Source organism: Rhagoletis zephyria, unplaced genomic scaffold (assembly GCF_001687245.7).
Source record: "Rhagoletis zephyria isolate East Lansing unplaced genomic scaffold, Rhagoletis_zephyria_1.1 Rzeph_scaffold_00748, whole genome shotgun sequence".
NCBI lineage: Eukaryota > Metazoa > Arthropoda > Insecta > Diptera > Tephritidae > Rhagoletis > Rhagoletis zephyria.
In genome coordinates this window covers 49,098-56,757 of record NW_016157832.1, presented here as the reverse complement: position 1 = coordinate 56,757, position 7,660 = coordinate 49,098, and positions in this window count along the sequence as shown.

Below are 7,660 nucleotides of genomic sequence, written 5' to 3'. Positions count from 1 at the left end.
CAGAAAAGTGTGCCAGGGAGTGACTTTTTTCGTTCAAGCTGAATACAAAGCACTATCGTCCAATTGGGGAGTCCTCAAAAGGATTTCCCATGTTAAAACCTTTTTAACATAATGCAATTAACTAAAATATTTATGTCTATCTAAACACTTATTGCACGTCTCCTACTTTCATATAACGGCAAATTTAGAAACTGCGAAAAATGTGCTTCTTCGTTGACTACCCTGCAGTGAAAACCCAAACCAGTTAGAAAAAATACTAGTTCATAAACTAGTATGTGCCTACCAGTTCGACATTTTCGAAGAACTTAAGCGTTCAGCGACATCTACCTTTGAATTGCCAAAGCCTAAAATAAAACGCAATTAATTGCTTTTCTTACAAATTTCGGCTGTGGCATCACGTGAAGACTACTGGTTCTGGTTCTGGGATCGCAGGTTCGAGGCTGCTTGGAGGTGGTTAAGATTTTTAAAGTTAGATCAATGTAAGTGGGAATAATTATTTCAATTTAAATATAAGTAACAAACTTAAAAATCTAGTTGTATTACAAAAGAAGAAACAAATATTTGGGAAGAAATACTTGTTCCATAAAAAATAGATAAAAAAATATATATATTTTTTAAATTAAATTTAAGAATAACAAAAGAACCCTAAATAAAAAATATAAATAAAAGATATATTATAAAAAAAAATGAAAGAAAAAAGTTTCCCCTGCGCCCGGGCTTGAACCTGGTACCTCAGGCATACCACGAGAGTGCTTTGCTCTGTCGGCCATTGCGACTGTTGGAGCGCCGCAAGCAAAAAGCAATACTAATGCTTTTCATAGGGGATGAAGAGGCAGACTATCTCATCAACTGGTATGATGCTACTAGTATTTCTACTAGAAGATGCTGATGCATAGCCTGACAATGGACATCTCGTAGGACATCGCAATGTACCAGTCGCTAACATTCAAAAAGGATAGAACGTGAACTAGTTGGGTTGAAACGCAAACTGGTAGAGTTCTAGTTCACAACTAGTAGCTTTCCCTGCAGGGTAATAAAACCATTCCGCACCAATTTTCAAGACTGCATAAATGGACTTAAAATCGCCCTAATTGTATTATTCTAATGTATGTAAATACTTATTTGCTTGAAACTACTACTACCTTATCAAACCATTCCTAATCTTTGACAACACATGTTTGATTTCATTCACCAGGATCTTGAAAACTGACCAAATCGGCGGTCCTTTTAATATTATATAAACATCCGAAAACATTAAAACGTTTGGAAATAAATCTCGTCTCACCTTTTTGTATTTTTCATTTGGTTGCTGAAGTAATGAACAATTGAATTATGAATGAATTCATAAGTGAAAATTATAGTTATTGTAAGTTTTATCTTAATATCTTAAAAACTTTAAGACTTATTGAAAAATGATAAATGAACGTGAGGTACTAAATTTAATAACGCTTAATTTAATATACCGTCCTGCTTATAACAATAAACGCATTCCATAGATATTACCAGCCAAAGTTTCATTTTCAAAATTCGTACACTTTGATTCAATTGCGTGGGCTAACGATAAGTTTTAAATAAATCTTACGTGGCCAATAACAATTGGCTAAGACCTAAGACATCATAATATTACTATTACAATACAGTCAAATGCCTTTTATTTTTCCCATACAAAATCGACCCAGCCTAAACGCATGTTTGCGGCGCCTTCAAATACATTTCGAACTGTAAAACAATGACTCAATTCTCTTCTACGCATTTCTATAATAAGGGTATCGAATTTCAAGCAAATCGGACCATAACTAAGATTTTTTCGAATAGATTGGTCCCTGGTCCACCTATCAGAAAAAAAATATCCTATATGTTAATCCAGGCAATAAGCTACCTACATGCCAAATTTCAAGCAAGTCGCACCATAAAATAGATTTTTATACCCGAGCGCACTTGTGCACAAGGGTACTATAACTTTGTTCACATAACGGTTATTTGTAAAAGGCAAAACGAATCGAGATAGATATAGATAAATGTATACATAAATGATCCGAATGAAAAGAGAAATTCGTTGAGCGGTGACTGTCTCTACGTCCGTCCGTCCCTCTGTGCACACGATAACTCGAGTGAAAATTGAGATATCTTAACGAAACTTGGTACGTGCACTTATTTCGGGCATAGGACGGATGGTATGGGCACGGACGGTAAAATGGGCAAAATCGGACAATAACCCTACCCTACGCCTACCTCCCATATAACGGTAGTTTTCAGAAATACGAAAACTGCTATATTTTAGTAACTACTGAAGATTATTCACTCAAAATTGATATTTACAATACTTTTTAGGCGAAAAATAAGAATATTATAAATTTTTGAAAAATGGGCGTAGTCACACCCACTTATGGTTACATTTGTATATCTTGGTAACCGCTCCACCAATTTATCCCAAATTTGGCACAGTACAACGTACCAAATGGCTGGAAATTTTTAAAATCGGACAAAAACCACGCCCACAGCCTATATAACGGTACTTTAGAGAAATACGAAATCTTCGATAAATCAGTAAATATTAAAGCTAATTTATTCAAAATTGATGCTTGCAACAATTCTTTACCAAGAAATAAGTTTTTAATAAAATTTTGGAAAATGAGCGCGGCACCGCTCACTTATGATCACATATTGTAACCGTTCTACCAATTTGTGCCAAACTCGGTATGGTTATTGTGCTTGCCACATAAAAGAAAAACGTTGCAAATTATTGAATTCGGGCTAAAATTACGGCCGCTTTTCATATAACGGTAAATTTCAGAAATGCTTGAAACCTCAATATTTCGAAATATAAAGACGCTAATTTACTCAAAATTGATACACCCCGGCTTACCATGTAGCGGTAGCTTTCGGAAAGGTCAAAAACATATATTTAATACTTGCGCCGGGTATTTAATGTTCGGCTCCTCCCGAACTTAGACTTTCTTACTTGTTTCGAATAGATTGGTATCTGGTCCACCCATAAAAAAATATCCTATAAGTTAACCCAGGCAACAAACTGCCTATGTGCCAAATTTTAAGCAAATCGGACGGAAAAAATTTATCCTATATGCTAATCTAGGCAAAAAGCTACCTACGTACCAAATGATTTTTTTTAGCGTAGCTGGACCCTTGCGTCACCTATCGAAAAAATTTAAACTTTGTGCACTCCTCCTTCTAAACACCTTTCAAAAAAAGCAGCAACCATTCGAATCGGTAATGAAACATAGGATAAAATTGTTCCCAATTGATTCATGCTCACAATGAATTTCACAGTTATCCGAAATTTTCAAAGCTTCACAACGAATTTTCCACCTTTATTTAATTTTCTATTTTTCCAATTTCCCGACTTTCCCGGAGGGTTTTCCCAAAATTGTCTTTCGTAAAAACCTTCTCCAGGCAATTACGAACAACTAAGAAAAAATTTTAGCCAAAGCGACCCAACCGTTCTCAATTGATGAATTACTATACATTTTTCACACCATTTGTATACCCGAGCGCACTTGTGCACAAGGGTATATTAACTTCGTTCGCATAACGGTTGTTTATAACAGCCAAAACGAATCGAGATAGATAGGGATAAATGTATACATAAATGATCAGAATGAGAGAAGTCGATTAAGCCATGTCTGCCTGTCCGTCCGTCCGTCTGTCCGTGTACACGATAACTCGAGCAAAAGTTGAGATATCTCAACGAAATTTGGTATGTGGATTGCCCTTTATCCAAGGTAGGTTGGTATTGAAAATGGTCGAAATCGCCCACTTCCCATCTAATGGTATTGTCAAAAATGCAAAAACTGCGATATTTCAGTAAATATTGGATGCAAATTGTTTAAAATTAGTATGTGGAGTAGAATTTTGGTAAAAAAATAGTATTGTTATGAAATTTTTGGAAAATGGGCGTGACCCCGCCCACTTATGATGGAATGCTGTATCTCAGTAGCCGCTTCACCATTCTTTATCAAACTCGGTACGAGGCTTGGGTAGGGTCTAGCTAAGATATCTGTTGAAACGCCATAAATGGTAATTTACAGAAAGACGAAAACTGCGATAAATCAGTAACTACTGGAGCTAATTCACTTCAAATCGATGATTGCAATAACCACTTAGCAGAAAATAAGAATATTATAAATTTTTGGATAATGGGCCGCCCACTTATGGCCACAAATGAGTATCTCGGTAACTGATTTATCGATCTCCACCATACTCGGTGCACTTAATAACCCTGGTACGGAAAAGCATTTTGTTGAAAGTTATTCAAATCGGACTGAAATTACACCCACTTCCCGTATAACGGTAAATTTCAGAAATACGAAAACTCCGATAATTCAATAACTGAGGACGCTAATTTACCTCAAGTTAATAGTTACAACAATCTCCTAACAGTAAATAAGATGTATCTCCGTAACCATTTTATAGATTTCTACCAAACTTGGTTCAACTATATCATATCATCGAAAACGTTTGAAATCGGGTAAACACCCCTAATTATTATGCAAAAGTAGTTCAGAGAAAGTTGAAACGAAGATATTTGATACCTGCGCCGGGTATATAAAGTTCGGATCGCCCGAACTTATACTTCTTTACTTGTTATATATATAGATTTAATTTTGTAAAATATTGATGACAACTGCACCGCTTCTGATTTTTAATTGTTTTCGAGCATCAATTCTGACTCTGAAATTTTAAAGAAAAATCTACAATTGTCGCACCTGTTACTTTTATGAAAAGGCCCCTGATCATCAACATAAATCGTGATTAACATAAGTTTAAGTTTTCCTTTGGTAATAAATATCGCATTTCGAAGCCTTGAACCCCATTTCACGAAGTGTGGTAGTTAGTTTTTCATACCACTGAAAATCTGATTGTCGCAACCCATATAAAGCTTTTCGAAGTTTACATACCGGATTCTTGTTTTCAGTTATCGCCATTTTCCATTTTTGTGCTGCATTTTGGATCTCTCGGTCTTTATCGCCGTCTCCATGCAATAGATTTCCCGATACCACCTTTTTTAAGATTTCATCAAGATATTAAGGTATTTCCATGTCCACACTCTCTTCGAGTTCATCGTTTAGGTAAGCTGTAATTATTTACGTCCATTTGATGTCCTTGCAGACTAAACTCTGCTGCTAAGGCCGACAGCATTCTGATGGACTTTAACCGAGCTACTGGAGAATATGTGACACTAAAATCCTCCCCTTGACGTTGCGAGCACCCTTTTGCCACTAGACGTGCTTTTTTCGTGTTACCATCTTTTGTTTACATTTTTTTTTATTTCAGGGGGTCATTCAACAATGTCCCACGTTTTATTAAATATTTGTGCCTTATATGTATCCATTTTCAATAGCACGAGCCCATTACACACCCTCATCGCCATTAATTGCTTCGCGAAATATTTTTGGATCACTGGAAATTTCTTCGAAGTCAACACTCGCAATCTCTTCGGGTTTAGCGTCCAATTTGCTTCTTTTGACATGTACATCAATAAAATCGCTGGTTTTTCATCCTCACGCTTGTAGAACATTTCATCTAAAAATCTAACGTCAAGACTAACCTAAATCTTTCTTTTCTCTGGCGATCACATGCGATATGCTTTGGCCTCATTTGAATAGCCAACAAGAAACACTCTTCAGATCGCGAATCAAATTTGCCATACGACTTGTCTTTTATCAATACATATGCTTTTTCGCCGAAAAGCCTGAAATGAATTTCCGTGGTACTGCATTTTTTTAATATTTTGGTTAGACACCTATTTCTTATGTAGTTGGATGTTTTAAGAGCTTCTGCCCAAAACACAGCCGGTAAGCTCGCTTGCTTCAACATAATACATCGTGACATCTCTAAAAGTGTTCTATTTTTGCGCTCTGCAATGCCATTCTGTTGTGGCGTATATGGGTCAGCCGGCTCCTATTTCCGCAACCGTTTAAATATTTTTGAAATTCGCTGCTCATATCCTCCAAACCACTAGGTATCTGTCTGAAGCATTTTTAACTTCTTGCCTGTGAAGTTTTCGGCTGAGTTCTTCTTCTTCTGTTTCATGAAATAAACTTCATTATATCGTGACTTCATTATATTGTATGTAAAAGTGATAAAATAACTTTTACCTGAGTGTGAGCGAGTTCGTATTAGCCCACAAACATCACTATGGACGTGTACCGTGTACCATGTTAACCACACAATTCAAATCCTTCTCGTTAAGATGCACCGTACGCACGTGCCAGGTATGTACAGTGACGAGCAAAACTGTAACATGGTTTAACACTTTTTATTTCAGCCACCGCTATATTTCCAAGTTCTAACGACTTTCATCCTTTTTATGTATATTCTTGTTGGTACATCCCTACTCCCTCTCTCATAACGATTTGAAGTCAATACAAAACAATAGAAAAAAACAGCATACAAAAATATAAATTAAGGCAGATGTTATAGTTTTGCACTCATATATTTTTAAGAACTTTTTACCAATTTTCACGAAAAAAAAGAACTACTAACACAATGTTCAGTCCCCTTATGCTTGTTTCAGTTCCTGGATGCGATTTGGCATACCTTATTTGTATCTCTGTTCTGGAAGTTTATCATCCTTAGTTTGCTTTCACAGCTCATGTACTCGATTTCACGGACTTTGATACTTATTAAGCTGTGCTTTTAGTTGATTTCGCAAATTCTCGTTGAGATTCATGTCCACGGACTGTGGAGGTCATTTCAAATTAGCAAATTTTTGCTTTTGTATCCTGGCTTTGCGAACATGTGCAGTGTGTTTTGAGTGATTTTTCAGCAGAAACTCTAATTTTTTCGAACACATCTTGCAAATTTTGTTGAAATATGAACAGATACTGTTCTTTACGCATAATGCGTAATAACGGACAAACAAAATTTTTTAAATACAACCCCAAACTATTATTGACCGACCACTATGATTCACAGTTTGCTTTACATGATGCGCATGGGCTTAATTTGGGCCTTTCATCCAATACCATGCCCGGCCATCTGATTAAAAGCGATTAATTTAGTCTTGTCAGACCTAATAACCTTTAATTTAAACTTAAAAATATGTTTTTATTGCATTCTGAACGGCCTAACATATCCCCATAGGCAACGATTCGGTTTTCGTGCGATGCATAGGGATGCAAACGATGCATCGATGTTTTCAAAACATCAATGTTTCGTCCAAAAATATCGATGTTAACATCGATGTTTTCCTGGACGATACATCGACTAGAAAAGTGAAAAACATCGACATCGTTCATTCACTCCGTTCGTATTATGCCGTACGACCAGAAGCAGGCTTTTGGGGACTAGATTACACTGGTCGACGGCCAAAATTTACCAGAGACGCCGTTATGAAATTCGAATGTAAAATCACCCCCTGATTCCGAAAATCAAGGTTATTTTTAATTTTATGGTACCGTTTTTGAGATATTTGCAATTTACCGTTTTTGCAAAAAAAAAAAATTTTTTACCAGAAACGCCGTTATGAAATTCTTATGTAAAATCACCCCCTGATTCCGAAAATCAAGGTTATTTTTAATTCTATGGTACCGTTTTTGAGATATTTGCAATTTACCGTTTTTGCAAAAAAAAAAAAATTGGGTCCACTTTATCATATATATCTCAAGAACGAATTAAGCAATTCCAAAACGGTTTGAAG